This window comes from Pseudoliparis swirei, chromosome 7, assembly GCF_029220125.1.
Source record: "Pseudoliparis swirei isolate HS2019 ecotype Mariana Trench chromosome 7, NWPU_hadal_v1, whole genome shotgun sequence".
Taxonomy (NCBI): domain Eukaryota; kingdom Metazoa; phylum Chordata; class Actinopteri; order Perciformes; family Liparidae; genus Pseudoliparis; species Pseudoliparis swirei.
Window position 1 is genome coordinate 29,009,746 of NC_079394.1, and position 26,593 is coordinate 29,036,338.

General features: G+C 44.8%; 1 protein-coding gene and 1 long non-coding RNA gene across 2 annotated transcripts in view; one reads left to right on the forward strand and one right to left on the reverse strand.

Annotated features, from left to right (window-relative positions):
• Nucleotides 1–26,593, reverse strand: part of LOC130196675 (protein NLRC5-like) — a 1,158,129-nt gene that overhangs the window by 815,997 nt on the left and 315,539 nt on the right.
• On the forward strand, nucleotides 20,982–21,755 carry LOC130196732 (uncharacterized). Its single transcript, XR_008832297.1, has 3 exons — nucleotides 20,982–21,090; nucleotides 21,354–21,386; nucleotides 21,490–21,755. It is a non-coding gene; the product is annotated as an uncharacterized LOC130196732 (long non-coding RNA).

Below are 26,593 nucleotides of genomic sequence, written 5' to 3' on the forward strand. Positions count from 1 at the left end.
CTATGAGAACAATTCAATCAGTTCACTTCAAGTCCAGTAGGTGCTGGGCCAGTTCATGTTCTATCTTCATTAGCAGGCTCTAGTTTTGAAGACAGGCAAGATGACTTTATAAAGATTTGAGTGTCAGAGTCAAACAAAAAATTTCGACTTGACCTTTATAACCTGAACAATAATAAATAATTAAAGCTCAACGGCTCGACCAGCTGGTCAGCCAGCCGCCCGCCCCAGGCGGTCGATGCTCGGGTCACACTTATAACGCAAACAAGTTTGGGGCAGATCTGACAAAGTTCAGTTTCGCCACTAGGTGGCGCTTAACCACGTGAACATATTCATGCGTCGTGTGTCCTATGTGAAGTATAGATCACCTCATGTAAATTCAATGTAAAAATAAATGAAAAAATGCTGCCTTGTCTTGGAATCGAACACGCATCTCCAGGTCTCCAGACCTACACTTAACATGGTGAGCTATGGGCCAACTGGTTTACAGGCAGGCGTAGGAGCTCACATTATTTTGGGCAGGAAAATTTGGTTATTTTACTTTTCAATAGGTGATCAATAGGTGTTCCTGGAAGAAATGTGCTTGTTCTTCGTGTGAATGTGTTCAGGCCTTGACTGGCATCACACATGATTTTTGGGGGAAGTATTGGATGAGATTAAGCAATAGTTTTTAACATAAAGAAATCACAGAAAGTAAAAAATTATTGGCAGTAAAAAAACGGAAATATCCTACCGACGAAAAGTCCGTTTTTTTTCACAGTGTTCATTATTCAAGTCTTGAGATTCTATAAACTCATTTTAGCCGATTCTGTTGGCGTTTTGTGGGAGAAATAATCGATGGGGAAAAAGTGGAAAAGGGCCAAATCAAGCAAAAAACGGCAAAAAACGGCCAACTTTGGTGAATTATTGTAGCGCCCCCTACAGTTCAAATTGCACAAAATTTGCTGTGAATGTTCCAGGCTCCATTCTGCACATATCCTGAAAGTCTGTTAATTTGTTCCCAATAGTGTTGAAGTTATGAGCATTTCAAAACAGGACACGCCCCTAAAATGTTCGTTGGGCCATAGATCCTTACCACAATGATATATTTGAAAAGGATGATAGATCTTAGATGATGTAGCTTCCATAATCATTATCTCCAATAGGTTTGGTTTGAATTGGATCCCGTATGTCGGAGCAAACGCCTCTGATGTGTTTTTCACCAAAAAAAATATGGTGGAAAATTTAAGTAGGCGGAGTTTAGGGTACTCAGAGGCTTTTTTGTAGAGCAGGTCCAAGTGGACTTGTGAAAAAAAGCTAGTCATTTGAACATACTGGGTGAGGCGTCGCCGGTCAAATTTACAGGTGGCGCTAGAGAGCAATTTTTGAAAGCCGAATTTCGAGGTCGGTGTCATCCGGCTATTTTCACCAAGCCTGACAAGCTTGCCAAATTTGGTGAGTTTTGGGATATGATACATACCCCCAATATGCCCCCAATGTTCAAAAATAAAAATCCAGAAGAAGAATAATAAGAACTCTAACAATTTCAATAGGTTCCTCTCGGTCAGACTTCGTCTGCCGCTCGGACCCTAATAATAAGAACTCTAACAATTTCAATAGGTTCCTCTCGGTCAGACTTCGTCTGTCGCTCGGACCCTAATTATAATTAAAGCTGCAAGCACCGAAGAACGGGTCCTCTACCTGCTTCGCACGTCGGGGGTGCCGGCCGGACGCCGGCCCCCTCGGCCGAGAGCGCATGCACGGCGTTCGGGCGTTTGACCGTTTGTCACGCGCCACTCATTTTACTTTGCTAGTCGGTGGCGCTTTGACTGAGTGAAAAAAGGCTTGTTGATATCCTCAGGCCGTGAATTCTACGAAGCATGAGAAGTTTGGAGCAGATTTGAGCGAGTCCAGGGTTGCCAGCAGGGGGCGCTGTGACAATTTGAACATATACATGCATCATGTGTATCCATGTGAAGTCTAGACCTTGTCATGTAAATTACATGTGAATGTGATTCAACGTGTCGCTACGAGCTTCACAGGGAAGCATCATCAAGGTCTTAGGTCTATTCTGGTATATTTTGAGAGCGATCTGAATAATCTACGAGGAGCAGTGTATAAAAGTAAAAAACATGTAACTTCCTAGTGCCACTAGTTGGCGCTAAGACCAGAATCAAAAATTAGCATATGGATGTCGTCAGGGTCAGTATGTCATGAGGTATGAGAAATATGGAGCAGATTACATAATGTATGGCCGAGTTACAACAACGTCAATTTTCATGGCGTTTCTTTGCCGGTCCGGCAAACGCACATAGTTTAATATTTTTGAAATCTTTCAAAGATTTTTCAAGACAAAGGTCTCAAGACAATACTGGCCAAATTTGGAATGAATCGGGTTTAAGCTCTAGGAGGAGTTAACTGTTTTATAACCCCTAAAAACATGAAAAAGGCATATTTTGAGGGATTGATTGTAGCGCCCCCTAATGTTCAAATATTATGAAAAAATCTAGGTAGGTTAAGGGTGTCTTTATGGACATAGGCTACAAATTTGGTGAGGATAGTCCAAGTGATTTGGAAGTTAGGTGTCTTTACATATTAGGCCACACCCCTTGGATGTTCATTGGTCCATATCTTCTGAAAACAATGACATATCAACAATCTTCCAAACATGATTTCTGATGGCATTGAATGAATAATGAACCACAACAAGTTGTGTATGATTCGGACGAAGCGTTTAGGAGGAGTTAAACAAAAAGTGTTTAAACAAAATTCAAAATGGCGGAAAATCTAAGTTGCCGTAGCTTATGGTCATAATAATATTTTTTGTAGAGGAGGTCCAACCGGACATGTATGCTGAATTACGAGTCAATTCGTCATTGGAGGCAAATAACTTGGGCTTTTGAACGAAAATTCATTCTAGGGGGCGCTATCGAGTCATATTGTCAATCCGAAGCATTCAAATCATATCAGGTAACTACATATTTGACTCTAAATGTGTGTGCCAAGTTTAGTCACGTTTCGAGCATATTACATTGTTTATTTGTTCACGGCGAAGGATCAAAGTTTGCTGATGCTACGACTCGCCACACTTCAACGTGTCATTACGACCTTCACAGGGAAGCATTATCAAGGTCTTACATCTATTCTGGTATATTTTGAGAGGGATCTGAATAATCTGTGAGGAGCAGTGTATAAAAGTAGAAAACATGTAACTTCCTGTTGCCATTAGGTGGCGCTAAGACCATAGTTAAAAATGTGCATATGGATGTCTTCAGGATCAGCATGTCATGATATATGAGAAATATGGAGCAGATTACATAATGTATGGGCGAGTTACATCAACTTGGATTTTTATGGCGAATGGTGTTTTTTGATGTTCGACCCACCGCACAAAGTTTAATATTTTTTAAATCTTTCAAAGATTTTTCACGGCAAAGGTCTCAAGATCATAATGGGCAAGTTTGGAATGAATCGGGTGTAGACTCTAGGAGCAGTTAACAGTTTTACAACTGCCCAAAACATGAAAAAAGGCAAAAAATGCAGATATTGAGGGATTTATTGCAGCGCCCCCTAATGTTCAAATATTCTGAAAAAGATTAAGTAGTTTAAGGGATACGATATGGACATAGGCTAGCAATTTGGTGAGGATAGGCCAAATAATGTAGAAGTTGTGTGACTTCAAATATCAGGCCACACCCCTTGAATGTTCATTGGTCTATATTCTCTGAATGCAATAAGATAGCAACAAGATCTTCAGTAATTATGATGACATTGAACCAATAATGGACCCCAGAGATTTTCGGATGAATCCGACAAAGCGTTTTGGGAAAAAGTGAAAACAATATTTTTTTACAAAATTCAAAATGGCGGAAAATCTAAGTTGGCGCATTTGATGACCACCATTAACTTATTTGTAGAGCAGGTCCAAGTGAACATGTATACCGAATTTCAGAACAATCGGTCATAGCTTTCAAAAATGGCAGCCTTTCTACTGCAAGGGGGCGCTATAGAGCAATTGTTTTGTACTAAAATACGAGACCTGTAAAATATCAAAATTTTCACCAGTCCTGATATGCATGTCAAATTTGACAACGTTTGGGATATGATAAAGGCCTCAAAAGGGCAACGATCGCTAGAGAAAATAATAATCCTTTCAATAACAATAGGTTCCTCTTCGACGAAGTCTTAGAGGACCCTAATTATAATACAGGACAACACATGATCCCAACTCAATACAAGTGTATGCGAGGCTGCATATATCGTAACTGGGTATTTACGACTCTGAAGTAAATGTTAAATACCTCAAAAACTGAAGGGGGCGCTTAAAGGGAAAAACTACATAATGGGGCTTTAAAGTCACATTTTTCAAAAGCTTTCTGTTTTAAATACAAACTTTATTTGACTTTAAATAAGGGCAGATTTAGTATTTGTTATTATAGTATGTAATATTCATGATTAATCCAGTTCAATAGGAAATCTGTAATAATAAATATGTTGTAGATGTTATTCAGTTTAGTTTTCTTCATTTAACTTGACAGTCAGTTGTTTACTACATACACACGTTAATACAACTGTTGGCTACTTCAATGCATATGGCACAAAATCATAGAGCGCATATCTGACATTGATGTTCTGACCTTTAGTGAGGAAACTCTCTCTAACTGGACCTCAAGGATTTTAATTATACCTGATATACAATCATGACACTTGTCTGGCTTCATGCTGCTGATGGATTACTGAACAGGCCTATGGGACAGAGCCAGGGGCCACAGGGTCAAGGGTCAGGGGCCAAAGAGTCAGGGGCTAAAAGGTCAGGGGCCAAAGGGTCAGGGGCTAAAAGTGTCAGGGGCCACAGGGTCAGGGGCCCCCTGTCCTTCACCTACAGAATGTAACTGAGAGAGACACAGAGTATTGATGAGTATACTATATGTACCATACTTTATTAATATTATATATATATATATATATATATATACTTGAGTGAGTCAATGTTCCTCATAAAAGAGTTATTTATTCACACATAAAGAACCAAACATTTATCCATTTAAATGAAATAAGTGTTGAAATGAAACTTGTTGTGATCCTTGTGATCAGGTTCATCTTCTCTCTGAAGTCATGAATCCTCCGGCCGTAAGCTGCTTCTACACGTCTGCTACCAGCTGCAGGAAACCTTGTGAAGTGGAGTTCACATTAAAACATGAACTCATCTGATTGGATGATGAACAGATTGTTTCTGTCATCTTTTCTTCTTCTTTCACTGACGTGATTTTAACTAAATGTCTGTTTACAGAAGAAGATGAAACCAAAGTGAAAGCCACTCGTGTTCATGATGTCAATAATGATTCATTGTGTATTGATATAATAAACTCTGTGTGTTGTTTTGTGTGTTTACAGACTGTCAGGCTGTGGGATCACAGAGGAAGGCTGTTCTTCTCTGGGATCAGCTCTGAAGTCAAACCCCTCCAGTCTCAGAGAACTGGATCTGAGTGGAAACCAGCTGCAGGATTCAGGAGTGAAGCTGCTGACTGGTTTTCTGGAGAGTCCACGTTGTAGACTGGAGACTCTGAGGTGGGTTCACTGAATTATAAATAAAGATAAGATCGCAATATGATCTTAATGTAACATGAATTAACTGATGATCACTGATGTGAACAGAGAGAAATGAGCTGAAACAAATGGTTTCATAACCAGATGGAGTCCCTGCACACACATTTCTCCTTTCAGAGAACAAGAATATAATATCTTGGCTCTTTTGATTGACATCGCTTGACGCCTGAAGAAACTGAATTTAAAGCTGCAGGACAATTCAGTTCAATATTTTATTGTAAAATTAAGTCCTTTATTTTAAATCACATTTTTCAAAAGATTTGTTTTAAATCCGGCCTTTATTTTACTTTAAATAAGAGAAGATAATGTATGTATTATTAGAGTATTTATTATTCATAATTTATCGAGTTCAGTTGAAAATCTGTAATGATAAATATGTTGTAGATGTTATTATATTTAGTTCTCTTTATTTATGTCCGGCCTGGACTAAAATGAGGACTCAGATGCAGAGGAGAGAACGTATAAGCCCACTTTATTGAAATCCGAACCTCTTTGAGGAGAGACAAATAAAAGGGCTCTGGAAAAGAGCTCACTAAATATACTCGGGCTAATCTAAAACACAAAGTCTCTCCAAACGGGAGGACAGCAAAACGGCTGACAAATAAAACAAAGCTAAGCTAAACTAGAAACTTTACAAAGGAAAAGTCTCTCTCAAGGAGGAAACAGAAAACAACTCACATGGAGTGAAGATACTCAGGGAAACCGTGACTCTGGCTGTGGCAAAGGGCTGAGGGCCAAGGGCCAAACACTTTGGCCCCAGACAAAGGGGAGACGCAGACTATGAGCACATGAGGGTCCTGGGGAACAGGTGGAGACCATCAGGGGTCAGGGGGGACCATCACACCGGTGACACATGAGGAAGAGCAAGTGACCTGAAACGAGAGGGGGAGTTAGACTTCAAAATAAAACAGGAAGTTACGAGACAGAAACCCAAGACAAGACAAACCTCCCCGCGGTGTGACACTTTAACTTGACAGTCAGTTGTTTACTACATACACACGTTAATACAACTGTTGGCTACTTCAATGCATATGGCACAAAATCATAGAGCGCATATCTGACATTGATGTTCTGACCTTTAGTGAGGAAACTCTCTCTAACTGGACCTCAAGGATTTTAATTATACCTGATATACAATCATGACACTTGTCTGGCTTCATGCTGCTGATGGATTACTGAACAGGCCTATGGGACAGAGCCAGGGGCCACAGGGTCAGGGGCCACAGGGTCAGGGGCCCCCTGTCCTTCACCTACAGAATGTAACTCAGAGAGACACAGAGTATTGATGAGTATACTATATGTACCATACTTTATTAATATTATATATATATTATATATACTTGAGTGAGTCAATGTTCCTCATAAAAAGAGTTATTTATTCACACATAAAGAACCAAACATTGATCCATTTCAATGAAATAAGTGTTGAAATGAAACTTGTTGTGATCAGGTTCATCTTCTCTCTGAAGTCATGAATCCTCCGGCCGTAAGCTGCTTCTACACGTCTGCTACCAGCTGCAGGAAACCTTGTGAAGTGGAGTTCACATTAAAACATGAACTCATCTGATTGGATGATGAACAGATTGTTTCTGTCATCTTTTCTTCTTCTTTCACTGACGTGATTTTAACTAAATGTCTGTTTACAGAAGAAGATGAAACCAAAGTGAAAGCCACTCGTGTTCATGATGTCAATAATGATTCATTGTGTATTGATATAATAAACTGTGTGTTGTTTTGTGTGTTTACAGTCTGTCAGGCTGTGGGATCTCAGAGGAAGGCTGTTCTTCTCTGGGATCAGCTCTGAAGTCAAACCCCTCCAGTCTCAGAGAACTGGATCTGAGTGGAAACCAGCTGCAGGATTCAGGAGTGAAGCTGCTGACTGGTTTTCTGGAGAGTCCACGTTGTAGCCTGGAGACTCTGAGGTGGGTTCACTGTCTGCTGCTAGTGTAGCACCCTCATGTTTAATCAATAACTGTTTGATGGATCTACGTATTGATCCATCAAGTGTTTCATTTCCTGGTGACATGTTCCACTTCACATCAGCTGCCTCGTTGCATGTCGTCCTCTACAAGCACGACATGGACAACTTGTCTGGCCTCATGCTGCTGATGGATTACTGAACAGGCCTATAGGACAGAGCCAGGGGCCACAGGGTCAGGGCCAGAGGGTCAGGGGCCAGAGGGTCAGGGGCCAGAGGGTCAGGGGCCGAAGGGTCAGGGGCTAAAGGGTCAGGGGCCCAAAGGGTCAAGGGCCACAGGGTCAGGGGCCCAAACGGTCAGGGGCATAAAGGATCAGGGGCCCCCTGTCCTTCACCTACAGAATGTCGCTCAGAGAGACTCAGAGTATTGATGAGTATACTATATGTACCATACTTTATTAATATATATATATATATGCATGTATATATATATATATATTGTCACGGGCTGTCCCTAGTGCCGTCTAGGGTGGGGCAGTGCAAGGGAGAAGTAAAAACTGGCAAAAGTGCAATGTTTAAAATGAACGGGAAGGTTTATTTATTCCAACAAAAATAAGAAAAGTCCATAGTTAAATAAAAAGCGTCCCGGGGGAGAAAAAGGTTCTTTAAACAAAAACGTATCTTCCAGCAAAGTCCATCTAACAAAGTCCTCCTCTGGGTTGTGTTGAGCGAGAAATATCCTAAAACAGACTGAGTTCGAGGCGTTTAAGCTCAATTCAAGCAATAGGGTTTATTCAGTAACTGAAAGGTTGTCCGGCAGTTAAACGTGCACGGGTAATTCAACGCCAGCTCGTGGGGAGCAGATCAAACTAATGAAAAGGCGCTTAATCAATAGTGCGGGGTTCTATAGGTTCTCCTGAAGGGAGCCTATTGGTCAAAGTCAAAGCTGCAGGCGGTGCTGAGTTTAAACAGAGCGGCCTGGTTGGAGCACTGGGTATCTCCACCCACACCGGCTCACGTCCGCGATTCCTTCTTCGGCTTTAGGTCAGTAGGGTCATGTGTCCACTTCCTGTCATTGATTGGCTTTAGGTCAGTCTGTGACATCGTCCACTTCCTGTCATAGATCGGCTTTTAGGTAAAAACAGGATAAAGACAGGAAGTGGGACAGAGAGCGTTCTTTCGAAACCGTCAGCACTTCTCCTTTGTGCAGGAAAGTCAGCTCGAAGCATTTAACCTTCTTATATACGGTTACAATTCTGCAATGAGCTAAATATAACATGTATTCAAACATAGCAGAGCATAAATGTATCTTTTATCCACAAATCCCCCTTTTCACACCTGCTAGGTGTGAATTCTAATTATAGCTACCCCCTTGACTACTGCTGTTTTACATCTCATCTTCACTGTCTGTAACCTCTGGGTCAGATGTAGGCTCCTTATGCCCTAAGAGTGGATAAGTCCCATACGGTGGGGGGGACTGTTCTTTGGACAGAACCGTAGTGATTAGACGACCCATCATCGTCCGGAGACAAGGAACACAGCAGCAGCCACAGGTGATCAGGATACCCAGGAAGACTGCAAAAGAGACTGCAATAGACATGATCAGTGCTTTCCATTTGCCAAACATATTTTCCATCCATGTAGAGAATGGATTGTCAACACCGGAGGCCTCATGCATTTCTTTGTACAAAGCTTTCAAACTGCTAAGGGCCTTGGTAACAGATCCATCGGGGGCAGTGTTGTTGAGAATAACGGTGCAGCACATTTCACCAATCATGGCGCATACGCCCCCTTTTTCTGCTAAGAGCATGTCTAAAGCCGTTCTGTTCTGCATGGCTATCAGGGAAGTAGGAGCTAATTGTTCGGAGAACCCGGAAATTGCATCTCGAGTGAGATTAACTAAGCGTCTGCATCTTTCAAATTCGTTCGAATCTCACCAAGTGTTCTGGTTGGTACCGGTGCTGGAGCATAGTGTGTCAGGTGGTGCCAAGGAGCTCCTGATTTGCCTTTGACCTTGACCGAGTGTGAATTAACCTCCTTCACTTCGTACGGTCTAGTCCACCTGGGGTCAGTCCACTTGCGTTTGTAAACTTTGACCCTGAACCAGTCGCCTACTTTGATGGTCTTTTCAGCCTCTGGTTCTGCTTCCGGAACTGCTCGAACTTTCTCGCTCTGTTTGGAGAGAGCTGCAGTAAGAGAAGTTAGGGCCTTCATGTACTCAGACATTTCTATCTTGGCTACATCCAGGGATGGCATATGACCTCCATCCCGGAGTGGACCTGGCATTCTTCTGCCTGTTAGAATCTCGTGTGGGGAGAGATGTGTGTCTCCCCCTTTTGCAGTCCGCATAGCCATGAGGGCTAAGGGTAGGGCTTCGACCCATGTTAATTTTGAGCCCGCGCAAACTTTGGCAATTTTTGCCTTAAGGGTCTGATTTGCTCTCTCCACCAAGCCCTGTGATTGTGGATGGTACACGGATCCAAATCGATGCATGATTCCCAGGCGCTGCTCTATCTGTGCGAGCAGTGTGTTGTTAAAGTGTGACCCATTGTCTGATCTGATGCGTTTTGGAATGCCATATCTGGGTATCAGTTCTGTTTGTAGCCATTTCACTACTGATTTTGCGTCTTCATTCTTTGTGGGAATTGCTTCCACCCATCTTGAGAATCTGTCTACCATGACTAACATGTACCTCTTTCCCTGTACTCTGTTTTCTACTCCCATATCTGTATAGTCTATACTGATGTCTTGGAAACAGGCTGAAGGCACAGGGTAGGATCCCATGGGAGTCTTAAATGGTTTTCTGGTATTGTGATTTCCACATATCTGACATTCGTCGCAGAATAGTGTGGTGATGGCATCCAGGTGGGTGCCACCATATATGTGTCATGTTATCAAGTGTTCTTTTCTTTCCTCTTCATGTGTGGGGCCATGGGCTCCTGGTAGGAGAGCGGCACATAGTTCAGCTGAGGCCACTACTCTTCCATCATGTGATCTCCAGATCCCATCTGGGCCTTTGGATGCTCCTTTCCTGGTCCACTCTGACCATTCATAAGCTCCAGCCTTTTCTTGATGGTCCTGGATATGTTCAAGTGTCAATCCGGTTATTTCTTTTGGTGTCGTCATTGTCATTTGTCTGGGCTGGTAACCACCAGCCTTCTTCGCTGCTCTGTCAGCTGCATCATTTCCTGCACTGATTCTGTTTTTGTGTGCGTCATGTCCTTTGCATTTCATGATTGCTAGCTTCTTTGGTAGCATCATTGCTTCCACCAATCTCTTCATTGCTGCTTGGTGTTTGATTGGTTGGTCTGTGGAAGTGGTGTAATTTCTCCTTTTCTACACCGGGCTGTCCACGTGAGCAGCTCCATGTGCATATACCGAATCAGTAAAGATGTTAATTTCTTTGTCTTTTCCCCATTGCAGAGCTTGAATCAGGGCCTCGACTTCAGCTAGTTGTGCTGATGCCGGTTGAGGTATTATTTTGGCGTGCAGTGTCTCATGAGAGCCATTTGGGTGCTGTTGGACCACAGCATAGGCTGCAATGTTACCTTCATCTGCCTTGTAGCAGCATCCATGCGTGTACAACCAAGCATCTGGCTCCGGTATTGGAGTGTTTTGTAGGTCCGGTCTCAGTTTGTTTTCAATTATGCCTTGTTCTTCGCACATGTGGTGTGCCTGTTGTCATATTGTTAGCCATATTTCTTGTGTCGCCATATGTGATGTGTGGCATGGTGCAGGTTTGCTGGATTTTGTTTTTTCTTGCAGCACTGAATGTGAATTCTTTGCTTGTCAGGAATGCTGTTACCCCGTGGTGAGTGTGTACCTCCAATGGGTGTCCCATGACGACGTGTGCAGTTTTCTCCAGTGCTTTTGCCACTGCTGCCACGTATCTTGTACATGTTGATTGTCCACTTTCCACTGTGTCAAGTTTTGAGGAGTGGTACATTAGCACATCCCTCTCCCTTTTTTCTGAAACAATACAGCGTTGAGGATGCTGTTATTTTCAGAAATATCTAGATGAAACGGAATGGCATAATCTGGTGCCATGAGGGACGCTGCATGCGAGAGCGTCTGTTTGAGGGTGGCAAAGGCAGCTAGGGTATCACCAGTCCATGTCAGGGGTGCAGTCAGGTTGCGAGGACCTACTTCTTTTAGTACCGTTCGTACTGTGGTGGTTAACTCGGCATAGTTCGGGATATGACTTCTGGAATATCCTGTTAGGCCCAGGAAGGAGAGCAGCTGAGCCACTGTCTGTGGTTGCGGATGGTGTAGGATGCTCTCTCTGTGGGTGTTGGAGACACCCAGGCCTGTTGAGGACACTGATCTCCCAAGGAACACGACTTCTCTCCGTCCAAACTGTACTTTTGAACGCTTGACTTTGTATCCTTTCTCAGCCAGCAGGGAGAGGAGTTTTACTGAGGAATCTAGGCATAGCGCTGCCGAGGTCGCTGCTAGGAGTAGGTCGTCTACATACTGGATGAGGACCACCCCCTTTGGCAGGTCTAGCTCGGAGAGGTGTATCCGGAGATGGTGATTGTACAATCCCGGGGAACACCTGTATCCCTGTGGCAGTGAGGCATACGTGTATTGTTGTCCATCAAACGTGAATGCGAACAGTTCTTGTGCAGATTTATGGAGTGGTAGGCTGAAAAATGCGTTAGCCAGATCGATGACTGTGAAATGAGTGGTGGGGGTCAGATTGTTCAGGAGACATGGGATCAGGAACTGGGTAAGCCGCTGGCTTGGTGATATCATTAATGGGTCTGAAATCTTGTACCATTCTCCATCCTTTTCCACTCCTTTGATACTGGCAGTATCGGTGTGTTGTATGATGACTTGGTTGGGTATATGACACCTGTATGTAGCAATCCTTCAAAAGTGGGTGTGATTCCTTCAATTTGTTCTGGTTTTAATTTGTACTGTGGTCTCCATACTGGGGGTTGGTCTGGGTCCAGGAACTCAACCTTAATTGGTTCTGTTTTCAATCTTCCCACGTCATAGGGTCCTTTGGTCCATAATCCTTTTGGTAATTGCTCCAAACATGCAACGGTGGCTGGATGATCAGAACATGATTTTCCATGATGTCTTGGTAAGGGCAAATGTTCAGGCAAGGTGGTTTCTTGTGTGACTGGTTCTGGCCATTTCCACATTTGTTCTTCTCTTGCTTTCCACAGGCCTTTGGTTGGTGTTTGTAACCAGGTCAGGGTGGCTGCTCTTTTGGTCATTGGTCCTAGGCTTCTTGCTTCATGTCCAAATCCAACAGCCAGGGTGACATGTGGGACAGATACGGACCTGAGTTTGTACCATTCTGCGAGAAATGGTGATAAGTCAACGCTTGCTGCCACCCCTTCTTGGCCACAGTAGATGTTGCGACACGTGATTGTTGGTCGTAATTGTGCCATGTTTTCATCCCAATCTTCGGTGTATGGATCATCTGGATCAGGGGTCACATTGAGGGTACAATGTACATGGTCCAGCGGGGTCTTGTAAGGGTGCAGTGCCATAATGGAGGTTTTAAGGCTGTTAAACCAGAATTGGATTGCTGGAGTCTTTTCCTTGGTGGCTATCAATCGTAACCAGTACACTTCTTCATCTTTGCTTATCGGGTTTGGTTCAGCAGGGGAAAGTGACAGCACTCGGACAGGCATTTGAAGGGTGCTGTTAAGAGAGACGCGTACGTGAACCGAATTCTGTCGCCTCGGGTGAGAGACGGAAAGAAAAGGCACGCCGCAGTCTGCTCGGGTAGGGGAAACCGGGGGAGGAGAGGAGCGGGGGGGGGAACGAGACGGGAGAGGAGAGATGGAGAGGAGGGGGGGGAAAGGTTTGAGGTGCGAGTCGGCTCACACCGGGTACTTTATTGAGGGGAAATAATCGTGCTCTAATGACAGACGTGTAGCTAACTGTCGTAAAAGCCCGTCGGCGGCGCCCAGGCGCAGCGTCACCGCGCTGCTAACCTGTCGCACTGGAGAGAACACGAGACCACGGATCACGATGCCCGGCCGCTCGTCTGACGTACGGCGCCGGTCACGGTATTCTCGCCCGTGCGCCGAGGGGAGAGGAAACTCGAGCGAGGCGAGACCGAGTTAAGGGGAGAGGCGGAGATCAGTAACTCCTCTATATGATTCCGCGATCGCTCGGGCCTGATGAGCGACGCTGCACCTCGACAGTGGTTGCTGTTTGGCTCGCGCGACACCCTAGATGATGTCAGATCGATCTCCATGAGAGAAACGCTGTGTATTCAATTATCCGGTCTCCTCCCAGCCCGCTCTGAGGGTACAAGGCTCAGAGAGCGGCTGGCGGACACTTATTAATATTCTTATTCTTAGGACAAACTCGCGACGAGGACTCGGTGTTACGAGTCCCTCTCTTGGTCCCAGACCAACCACGGCTCGGCGGAGAGCGGAGGTCTACCGGCTGCAGCGATATCTCTTTAGTACAAAATGTCAGTTTCCAGTGTGTGAGGAATCAGTATGTGCCCTGAGTGACGGAGATCAGTGGGTGTAGCCGTGCAGATGTCGCTCAGACTCACCTCGGGGGCGGCGGGGGGGGGTCCGCTCTCGGGTCTCTGCCTTTGGTCTTCTCGGGTGGGTCGACAGGTGAAGAAATAGGACTCACAAAAAAGTAGGTCCACGAACCGAATGTAAAGTTTAAGACTGCAAGGCAGCCAAGTATTTTATTCAAAAAAAGAAGAAAGAAATAAACAAAGTACAATTATAAGTGAGTTCCCTCTCGGGAGCCTGACGCAAAAGTCACAAGAACTCAAAAAACTCTTTTTCTTCAGCCCCTCAGAAAAGAAAGAAGAAAAATAGACAAAGTACGTCAGGCGCCCGTGAGTTCTTCACGGACGCCTGACGCAAACCACAAAATATGAAAAAACCCTTTTTTCTCAAAAACTCTCCCAAAGACCCCTTTCCTTTTCCCTGTTCGTCACCTTTATAACCTCGGCTCCTCCCACTTTTACCGGATATCCGTCCCCCTCTTTGGGGTGCTGATGGGGGTTCATCCCCCCCCCCCCCTCTCTTCCTGAGAGGTTCTGGAGAGACTCTCTGTCCCACTTCAAAGAGGGGGACCGTTGTCTTCTCTTATCTCTCAGGCACTTAGGGTACCCTCTTTATGATCCTTTCAGACCTGGTGAGACTTCCCGATGCCAGTGACATCAAACACACTCTAACCGGGGGTCAGGATTCAGAACATATTGGGAGACATATATCACATTATCATATCAATGACCATTGATCTACAGGCAGGTTAACACACATGAATCCAGGCTTGTGTTTATTCACTCCGCAGTAACATCCTCTCTGGCCCATTTGGTCAGGATTTGGGCTCCTGAACACACAATCAACCAGGTCTTCATTTGAATATCACAAGAGGTGCCATGGTCCTGTCGTGTCGAGCCGGTTGTAAACGCCTCCGCTGATCCCTCAGGACCCCTGTTCTGTCACACCTGGCCCTCTGCTTCTCGTCCCAGCGATGGCCTCGATGCTTTCATCTGATCTTACAGCCACTCTCCCTGTCGGCCGGCCTGATGGATGCCTTTTTGCTTTCCTATTGTTGTAGTCTAATGGAACTGGGGTCCCCTTTGATCTGTTTTATTACTCACATTCCGCATTCACTTTTCCCGGCCTGGTCTATTCTCGCTAATCCCAGAAAAATTCGCATTTATTTGTCCCACTTCTAACAGTGCTTTTCAGAGCTTTTTGTGATATGTGGATGCCATCTTCATTCATCCATATCGTCAGTCTCATTTTGGTCATCAGGTCTCTTCCGAATAAGTTTATTGGGCAGTCAGGGGCTGAGAGAAACGAGTGATGTAAGGATATGGATTGGAATTCCATCTCAAGTGGTTGAGTATAGAACTGCCGGACAGGTTTGCCAGATATCCCTACCACTGACACATACCGGTCCGACATCGGATGTGACGTCATCACGCTCGAGTAAGTAGCTCCAGTATCGGCGAGGAAAATGTGTTCAACACCATTAATGGTGCATGTCACCAAAGGTTCACTGCTTAGGCCGAAATGGAGGGTGCGTGATGTTTGTGGCTGAGGGGCGTGTCAATACTGCCCCTCCTGAGGCCAGCCCCGACTCGGAGCTTGAGTGGAATGCCCCCCTGTTTGCTCATCATATCCTTCGTTCCACTGCTGTGGGGCTCCTCCTAGTGGTAGTCCTCCTCTTCCTCTTGGTTGACCTCTACCAGGTGGTCCCCCTCTTTGTTGGTTCTGATTCTGAGGGGCAGATCTGCAGTCCCGGGCAAAATGTCCAGGTTTCCCACAGTTGTAGCAGCTGTATGTTGCTCCGCCCTCCTCCCCTGCCACCTCTGTTGCCTCTCCACGAGTTTTGTTGCCAATTTCGTGAATCTCCTCCTGACGCCATCATGGCCATCATAGCTCCAATTGTGGCTGCGGGATCAGGTATTGGTGATTCTGCTGCTGCTGCTTGTTGTGCTTGTTGTTTGGCTGCTGCCTTTTTTGCAGATGCCTTATCATCTTGTTCTTTCAGTTGTTTCTTTAGGAGGGCTTTCTGGAGGACTTTTATTTCGCTATCCTCGCTGTTCTTTGTAGCCATATGTCTTGTCATGTGGTGTCTGAGGTGTGATTCCCACAAATCTGTTCCCATTACTTCCAACCCCACCACTAAGTCCAATGCGGGCAGGCCGTTTATAACCATGTTTCTCCAGAGTGTCTGAGTGGTGGTGGTGGAGTAATGGGGCTCACGAAAAGCATTTCTCCATACCAGCTGGGCCCTGGCCATGTAGGCTGGAGGGCTCTCTCCGGGGACCCAGATGAATGAGGCCACTGATGTTTGGTCCACTGGAGTGGGGAACTTTCTTCGTAAGGCCAGCCACACCATTGCTCTGTTTTGTCCGAATGGTTCGGAATCCCCGCCTTCTCCTGCTCCAGCTGTCATCAGGAGGTTGTTGCATGTGTCTACATCCAGACAACGGCTTAGGAGGGCTTTTACATCTCCCATCGCCAGTTGATTTCCTGCTGTTAGAGACTCCACTTGTCAGATCCATGGCTCTGCTCCTGCATGTAGTGATGGCAGTTGGGCCACCAGTGATGCCATGTCAGTAAAAGAGAATGGGACGAACTGCATTATTTGTGGTTGTGCAGGTGTTGGGGCTGCGCGTAGTGGAAGCTGTTTGTCCTGCCTTTCATATTTCTCATCGGACTCGCTTCTGCGGTGTGTTTGGGATCGTGTTACAGCTCTGCGGGGTCCTTCTTGGAGGGGGATGAGTCGTCCTTCTATTATCCCTTCCATTCCCCAACTTCCTTCCGTAGGTGTTGGTTGTCTTTGTCTTCCTTGATGCATTTCCTCTAATCTCCTTCTATTCTAAGCATTTCTTTTCAAGTTCCTTGTTTCTTCTGATTTTCTGAACAGTTTAGATCCTTTTGATCAGTGGCCCCCAAACACGGGCCCGCGGGCCGGATCCGGCCCGCCTCCCCATTTGGACCGGCCCTCTGAACAAAACCAGAGACGTTCCGATTTATTATTTTTTCACCTGGCCCGCTGCCGCTGAGATTGCAGTGAGACGCGGAGAAAATGTGGAGTGGTGCTCTTCGCAATAGAACATCTTTGATGGGACGTGTCGCGTCTCGGCCAATCAGCGTTCAGATGTCCACACGCGCTGCTTCGCTCCGTTAAATGCTGTCTGCACGCGCAGCACTCACAGCAGTGGCGCGATCGCCAGCCGCGATCGCGCACACAGGTGAGCACAATCTCACTAGCACCCCCCCCCCCCCCCCCCCGGCTGGCCCTCCAGCAGACAGGGCAAATGTTATGTGGCCCTCTTAGGAAAAAGTTTGGGGACCCCTGCTTTTGATGGTGTTGGTCCTCTTGGTTCTGACATAGGTGGCTCCAGCATCCTCCTGTGTGTGGTTCCTGGGTTAAAAAAGAAATCTCCTGATGTTTCTTGGAAAGAGGCAGTTGAGCCCCCTTTTTCCCTTTGATAGCTTCTTGGTTCCTCCTCTTCTCCATCATCTTCCTCATTGGAGGTGCGGGCCCGGTGGTTATCCATGTGTTCATCCATTCCTGCTTCCATTCTTTCTAGTCTGGTTGTCAGTCTGTCCTCTTGGGGCATCAGATCGTCGATTATCTGCTCTTCCCTGGTGGGATCGGTTTGTATCTTACTACCTTCTTCCAGAGTGATCTGGAATCTTCCTTGTCCGTTAAGGACTCCTCCTTGTACCTGTCTTAGTGGGGCTTGGAGGAATGGGTTTGTGGGGCAGTATGGTGGGGGGTGAGTCTCTTCTGGCAGTTGTGAATATATGCTACGTATTTTGGATGGGGGGGCTGCGGCCTCTATCTCTTTTGACTTCTGTGAGGGCCTTGCTTCCTTTTCTGGGGGTGGGTTCAAGGTCGACCTATCAGTCATGGCAATTCCCGCAGCCTGGTTTCCTACTTGTTCTTCTCTCTCTCTTTCTTTTCTGTCTTTCTTGCACTGGTTATTCGAGAGGAAGAATGACTTGGGATTCTTGTCTTCCCTTGCTTGGGCTGATGCCAGTCTTTTTTCCCCATCTTTGTTTATTTGTCTCAGATTGTCCATTGTGGGATGTTTTGAGTCTTCGCTCCTCCACCATCCCTTTTTCTTCCATCTGCTCAAACAGTCCTCCAATACTTTCTCATCTCTGCCATGCCTTTTTTCCCCTCTGCCCGGTCACTGCTTTTTCCATCTTCTCTCGCAGTGTCACTTCATAACTACTGGGTGATGGTGCTGCGCCAGCCATGTTTCCTCTTTCTACTTTCTGTTTCTGACTACCAGCTGTTACTCACTTCCTCTCTAGGTCCTATTTCTGACTGTCAGCTGTTCAATTCAATTCAGTTTATTTGTATAGCCCAATTTCACAAATTACAAATTTGTCTCGGAGTGCTTTACAATCTGTACACATAGACATCCCTGCCCCAAAACCTCACATCGGACCAGGAAAAACTCCCAAATAACCCTTCAGGGGAAAAAAAAGGGAAGAAACCTGCAGGAGAGCAACAGAGGAGGATCCCTCTCCAGGATGGACAGATGCAATAGATGTAATGTGTACAGAAGGACAGATTTAGAGTTAAAATACATTCAATGAATATGACAGTGTATGAATAGTTCATAGTAGGCATATTCCACGATGGAGACCTCCACGATCCATCAGGCAGATGGGGGTGGGGAGGAGGAGGGCGAGTCTCAACAGGACAGTGGCGTAGTCAGGAGCAGGAATTCCACGACCCAGACCTCGATGATCCATCAGCAGATGGGATCTATGCCGTCTCATAGGGTCCGATGACCCCATGAGACGTGAAGTCAAAAGGACTCCGGGGAGAAAGCAGAGTTAGTAACGTGTGATTGAGAGATGAAAATTCATCCTTAAGGAGAGAAAAAGAGGAGATAGGTACTCAGTGCATCCTAAACGTCCCCCGGCAGCTATTAGCCTATAGCAGCATATCAAGGGGCTGGACCAGGGCAAACCTGATTCAGCCCTAACTATAAGCTCTGTCAAAGAGGAAGGTCTTAAGTCTACTCTTAAACGAGGTGACTGTGTCTGCCTCCCGGACTGAAATTGGAAGCTGGTTCCATAAAAGAGGAGCTTGATAACTAAAGGCTCTGGCTCCCATTCTACTTTTTAAGACTCTAGGAACTACAAGTAGTCCCGCATTTAGTGAGCGTAGCTCTCTAGTGGGGCAATATGGTACTACAAGCTCCTTAAGATATGATGGAGCATCACCAATCAAGGCTTTGTAGGTTAAGAGAAGAATTTAAAAAGTGATTCTTGATTTTACTGGGAGCCAGTGCAGAACCAATTTTTCTGCATCTTTTTGAGACAAGATGTGCCTGATTTTTGAAATATTACGTAGATGAAAGAATGCAGTCCTTGAGATTTGCTTTACGTGGGAGTTAAAGGACAAGTCCCGATCAAAGATAAAGCCAAGATTCTTTACAGTGGTGTTGGATGCCAGGGCAATGCCGTCTACAGAATCCACATCACCAGATAATTGATCTCTGAGGTGCTCAGGGCCGATTAAAATTACTTCGGTTTTGTCTGAGTTTAACATCAAGAAGTTGCAGGTCATCCATGTTTTTATGTCTTTAAGACATGCTTGAATTTTACCGAGTTGGTTGCTCTCCTCTGGTTTTATCGATAAATATATTTGAGTATCATCTGCATAACAATGAAAGTTTATGGAGTGTTTCCTGATAATATTGCCCAAAGGAAGCATGTATAAGGTAAATAAAATTGGTCCAAGCACAGAACCTTGTGGAACTCCGTGATTAACGTTGGTGGTTATCGAGGCGTCATCGTTTACAAATACAAACTGAGATCGATCTGATAAATAGGATTTAAACCAAATTAGTGCCGTGCCTGAAATGCCAATCGACTGCTCCAGTCTCTGTAACAGGATGTCATGGTCAATGGTGTCGAATGCAGCACTAAGGTCTAACAAGACCAGGACAGAGAGGAGTCCTTTATCTGCTGCCATTAAGAGGTCATTTGTAATTTTCACCAGTGCCACACGAGGAGCTCCAAGCTAATGAGACTCTCCATTCAAATATATAATGGTTTGTCCTGTACGCCAGTCGGCATGAACACATAAATACTGTGGATATTACGTTACATAACCGCAGTGAAAGAACGGTGAACGGTGTGTCTTTTAATTCACGTCACGTTATAGTGCATGTCTTCGTTGGCTTTTTGACGGGGGGGATGTGGGGGGGCGAGTGACTTTTTCTTTGCTCCGTCCCGATGCGCGCAGACCAGCGTCGGAGCTCTTTGGCGACCACGTTTGTTTTCATGCTTAAGTACTTCTATTTAGTCATTTATTTTAATGCAGGACTCTAATAAAAATCAGGTACAATATGAACGTGGCTGCATCACGATGTTTGCAAGTCAAGTCACGTGATAAATGTGCGCATCTCTGATGCAGCTTGAAGGTGCATGCAGTTAATCATGTAGCTATATTAACTGCTCCACAACCATTTGAAAGAATAATTACTGTTTACTTTGCATATTACGGCTGTCATACAACATATACTCAATTAATACATGAAGTGTTATTAGAGATAAAACTACCAGCAGCTTATTAAAACTAGTAGTGATGCTAAAGTGAATTACTTCAACTTGAGCCATTATTTTAATTCAGAATTCTAATGAGTATATGTTAAATATTCTTTAACTACTCTTTAAGAATATTAATACCATTTGGTGTTTTTAACCTGTATATTGTTTACGAGATCTGTATACTTTCATCACCAATGTTAGAACCAGAGAACACCAGAATGTAATGAAGTTTTTAACTAGGAGGTTATGAATCCCACCAGGCACAGTGGATCACTGGAACACACGCTGGACCTGACACAGACAGGTGCTCATCTCCCAACTGTCTCTGATCCTGCATCAATGGCCCAGCTCAACCCAGTCTCCGAACAGGTGTTGGGGACACATCCCGTGTCCAGCTGTTCATCTCTAGTGCAGACACTATAGAGATGTTTGACTGCAGTATAATGAGCATGGTTGCCCCCAGTTCCTGTGGACTGGGACCAGCACAGGACCAAGACTGCCCGACCTCCTCCAGAGCAGTGCATCCACTGCACAGTCATCGTAATGGTGCTCAGTATTAATTATTAATATTATGAAAATATTTGAATTTTATTTTAAGCAAATCTGTAACTTTCTTTAAAAATTACACTGCAGTCTTGTTATTGGTGACCTCAGCTAGGCCCAGAATTATTTTCATGAGATATCACCATGGATTTCGAATGAATTCAATTTAAAGTTAGCGAAAATAAATATTATTAATATTATGACAATATTTGAATTTTATTTAAAGCAAATCCGTTACTTTTCTTGTTTATTCTGTTTCTTTATAGGACGTGGCACTAAGGAGGATTGTCCAGCCGCAGGTTTGTTATGTTATTGTGCTTTGAAGTTTATGAATCATACCAGTATTTGCTTTTTGAAGAGACCAATTGACACCATTATTGTTTCTGCAATTTTGTTTTCCAGATGACGCTGAAGAACCGTTATAAGTCGCTAACACCAGTCTGCTTCAGCAGCTTGGTTGAAATGGAGATTGGATGATGCACTGTGCCCAACTAATCATACACGTGATGCCTTGAGAGGTCGGGGTCAGATTGTGAGTACTCCTCTGTTTTCCTGATCCGATGTGAGGTCAAAGGTCAGGGATGTCTATGTGTCCAGATTGTAATGCACTCCGAGACAAATTTGTAAATTGTGAAAATGGGCTATACAAATAAACTGAATTGAATTGAGACGCCAGTGCACAACTCAAGACGACAAGCATTTATGCATTTTACATCGAATTTACATGACGTGGTCTATACTTCACGTCGGGACACACGACGCATGAATATGTTCACGTAGTTAAAGCGCCACCTAGTGGCTGAACTGGACTTTTGTCGAATCCGCCCCAAACTTGTCGCGCTCGTTACAAGTCGCGGCCCGAGTCGAGTCCGACCGGGTCCTCGGCGCTGGCTCCCCCGACCGGCGTGGGTGAGCGAGGACCCGTTCGACGCTGCTTGCAGCTTTAATTATTCTTATTCCGCATCTTATTTTTGAACATTGGGCGCATATTGGGGGTATGTATCATATCCCAAAACTCACCAAATTTGGCAAGCTTGTCAGGCTTGGTGAAAATAGCCAGATGACATGGACCTCGAAATTCGGCTTTCAAAAATTGCTCTCTAGCGCCACCTGTAAATTTGACCGGCGACGCCCCTCACCCAGTATGTTCAAATGACTAGCTTTTTTTTTCACAAGTCCACTTGGACCTGCTCTACAAAAAAGCCTCTCAGTACCCTAAGCTCCGCCTACTTAAATTTTCCACCATATTTTTTTTGGTGAAAAACACAGAGGCGTTTGCTCCGACATACGGGGTCCAATTCAAACCAAACCTATTGGAGATAATGATCATGGAAGCTATATCATCTAAGATCTATCATCTTATTTCAAATATATCATTCTGGTAAGGATCTATGGCCCAGCGAACATTTTAGGGGCGTGTCCTGTTTTGTAATGCTCATAACTTCAACACTATTGGGAAAAAAAAATAACAGACTGTCAGGATATGTGTAGAAGGGAGCCTGGAACATTCACAGCAAATGCCGTGCAATTTGAACCGTAGGGGGCGCTACAATAATTCACCAAAGTTGGCCGTTTTTGGCGTTTTTTGGCGTTTTTTGCTTGATTTGGCCCTTTTCCACTTTTTCCCCATCGATTATTTCTCCCACAAAACGCCAACAGAATCGGCTGAAAATCAGTTTTATAGAATCTCAACACTTGAATAATGAACACTGTGAAAAAAAACGGACTTTTCGTCGGTAGGAAATTTTCGGTTTTTTACTGCCAATAATTTTTTACTTTCTGTGATTTCTTTATGTTAAAAACTATTGCTTAAACTCATCCAATACTAATGCAAAAAATCATGTGTGATGCCAGTCAAGGCCTGAACACATTCACACGAAGAAACAAGCACATTTCTTGGAGGAACACCTATTGATCACCTATTGAGAAGTAAAATAACAAAAAAATTCTGCCCAAAATAATGTGAGCTCCTACGGCTGCCTGTAAACCAGCTGGCTTATAGCTCACCATGATAAGTGTTGGTCTGGACACCTGGAGATGCGTGTTCGATTCCAAGACAAGGCAGCTTTTTTTCATCACTTTTTTTTCCCATTGAATTTACATGAGGTGATCTATACTTCACGTAGGGACATACGCATGAATATGTTCACGTAGTTAAAGCGCCACCTAGTGGCGAAACTGGACTTTGTCGAATCTGCCCCAAACTTGTCGTGCTCGTTATAAGTCGCGGCCCGAGTCCAGTCCGACCGGCGCGCCCTCGGCCGAGCGGGCCGGCGTCCCGCCGGCTCCCCCGACCGGCGTGGGTGAGCGAGGACCCGTTCGACGCTGCTTGCAGCTTTAATTCCGCTTCTTATTTTTGTACATTGGGGGCATATTGGGGGTACGTATCATATCCCAAAACTCACCAAATTTGGCAAGCTTGTCAGGCTTGGTGAAAATAGACGGATGACACCGACCTCGAAATTCGGCTTTAAAGAATTGCTCTCTAGCGCCACCTGGAAGTTTGACCGGCGACGCCCCTCACCCAGTATGTTCAAATGACTAGCTTTTATTTTTCCCAAGTCCACTTGGACCTGCTCTACAAAAAAGCCTCTCAGGACCCTAAGCTCCGCCTACTTAAATTTTCCGCCATATTTTTTTGGTGAAAAACATATCAGAGGCGTTTGCTCCGAAATGCGGGGTCCAATTCATACCAAACCTATTGGAGATAATGATTATGGAAGCTATATCATCTAAGATCTATCATCATTTTTCAAATATATCATTGTGGTAAGGATCTATGGCCCAACGAACAATTTAGGGGCGTGTCCTGTTTTGTAATGCTCATAACTTCAACACTATTGGGGGGGAAAAAATAACAGACTTTCAGGATATGTGCAGAATGGAGTCCGAAACATTCACAGCAAATTTCGTGCAATTTGAACCGTAGGGGGCGCTACAATAATTCACCAAAGTTGGCCGTTTTTTGGCGTTTTTTGCTTGATTTGGCCAGTTTCCACTTTTTCCCCTTCGATTATATCTCCGACAAAACACCAACAGAATCGGCTAAAAATTAGTTTTATAGAATCTCAAGACTTGAATAATGAACACTGTGAAAAAAAACTGACTTTTCGTCGGTAGGAAATTTACGTTTTTTTACTGCCAATAATGTTGTACTTTCTGTGATTTCTTTATGTTAAAAACTATTGCTTAAACTCATCCGATACTTCTCCAAAAAATCATGTGTGATGCCAGTCAAGGCCTGAACACATTCACACGAAGAAACAAGCACATCTCCTCGAGGAACACCTATTGATCACCTATTGGGAAGTAAAATAACCACATTTTTCTGCCCAAAATAATGTGAGCTGCTACGGCTGCCAGTAATCCAGCTGGCTCATAGCTCACCATGTTAAGTGTTGGTTTGGACACCCGGAGATGCGTGTTCGATTCCAAGACAAGGCAGCTTTTTTTCATCACTTTTTTTTTTTACATTGAATTTACATGACGTGATCTATACTTCACATAGGGACACACGACGCATGAATATGTTGACGTAGTGGCTCAACTGGACATCCTTCAGTCCGCCCCAAATTTGTTTGACTAGCCCGTTATTTAGAATGGAATAAGAACTCTCTCTCTCTCCTCTCTCTCTCTTTTTCTCTCTCTTCTCTCTCTCTCTTCTCTCTCTCTCTCTCTCCCTCTCTCTACTGCCCTCCTCGCTGGTCTGATACGGATCCGTATTGCCCTCTTACGTCATTTTCAAAATGAGCTATATTGATAGACAGCCAAGAGCAGTGGTCCTCAAACTAAGGCCCGCTCTACATTTGGCCCGGCCCTCTGAACAATACCAGAGAGGCATTATGATGTTTTTTTCAGTCTGGCCACGCAAATCCGAGACTAGCCCGTTATTTAGAATGGAATAAGAACTCTCTCTCTCTCTCTCTCTCTCTCTCTTTTTCTCTCTCTCTTCTCTCTCCTCTCTCTCCCTCTCTCTACTCTAACATAACTAACGTCAGTAAACAGCTGGACGAGGCTTTTAAATCACGGATTTCGTGAGTTTTTGTTTATAGGGACACATGATGCATGGATATGTTCACAGACTCAAAGCGCCACCTAGTGGCTCAACTGGACTTCCTTCAGTCCGCCCCAAATTTTTCTGCCCAAAATAATGTGAGCGGCTACGGCTGCCTGTAAATCAGCTGGCTCATAGCTCAACAAGATAAGTGTTGGTCTGGACACCTGGAGATGCGTGTTCGATTCCAAGACAAGACAGCTTTTTTTCATCACTTTTTTTTTTTACATTGAATTTACATGACGTGGTCTATACTTCACGTAGGGACACATGACGCATGAATATGTTCACGTAGTTAAAGCGCCACCTAGTGGCTGAACTGGACTTTGTCGAATCCGCCCCAAACTTGTCGCGCTCGTCACAAGTCGCGGCCCGAGTCGAGTCCGACCGGCGCGCCCCTCGGCGCGGCTCCCCCGACCGGCGCGGGTGAGCGAGGACCCGTTCGACGCTGCTTGCAGCTTTAATTTATTTTATTATTGTAAAAGTTTGTTGCTTTTCAATTTAAAGTTCTTAAAGACGGCGGAGTCGACAGAAACAAAGTCATATGTAACCACTGCCAAGATGAATTGTCTTATCACCGGAGTACTTCCAGTCTTAAATATCATTTAAATGCTAAACACACCGTTGATGCAGCGAATCATACAACCAAACACACAGTGGAGCGAGGCTTCGGCAGACGGCGCTGCAGGGAGGAGATCAACCAAGAGAAGCTCACCAATGTCACAGCGAAGTGGAGAGCTACAGACTGCAGGCCGGTTAGTCTTGTGGAAGACGTCGGTCTGAGAAACATTTAGAGAATCTCAACAAATGACGGCAGGTATGAGACGCCCTCAAGACACACGTCACACGGAGAATACACGAGTTGTATGAAAAGGAGAGGACTGCAAAAGCGACAGCTTCACAACGTGCTGTTGCTCTCACTGGGGACGACTGGACATCGGGTGACCAGACGTCCTCTTTCCCCGGACATGTCCTGCTTTTGAGACCTAAAAAATGCGTCCGGCAGGGATTCCAAAACGCGGGATTTTGCTTCATCGGATATTTGTGTTTCTCTGGGTTTTCATAAACTAGTATTTCCCTTACAAGTTGTGGAAATGGTATCTCCCTTACGTTCCACCTTCTTGTGTGAGCTCTGACAGTATAGAGAACAGTCATTGGTCGACCGATCTCAGGGTTGCCAGATACACGATAATTATCCTCCAAATACAACCATTTTGGGCCTTTGGTACGATACTTCACCATTTCCAATCTGGCAACACGGAGCACCTTGTCGCCTCCACTAGTTCATTGTTTGTGCTATAAACTACGACCAGCGCCGCCGCTCCCATAACGCACTACGCGCTGTGCGTAGGGCACCAAGTCCTGAGGGGCTCCACAAAATAGGCAACTAAAAAATCCTCATAGTTATAATAATTATAATGTCGATATTATTCTAGTCTAGAAATATTAGGC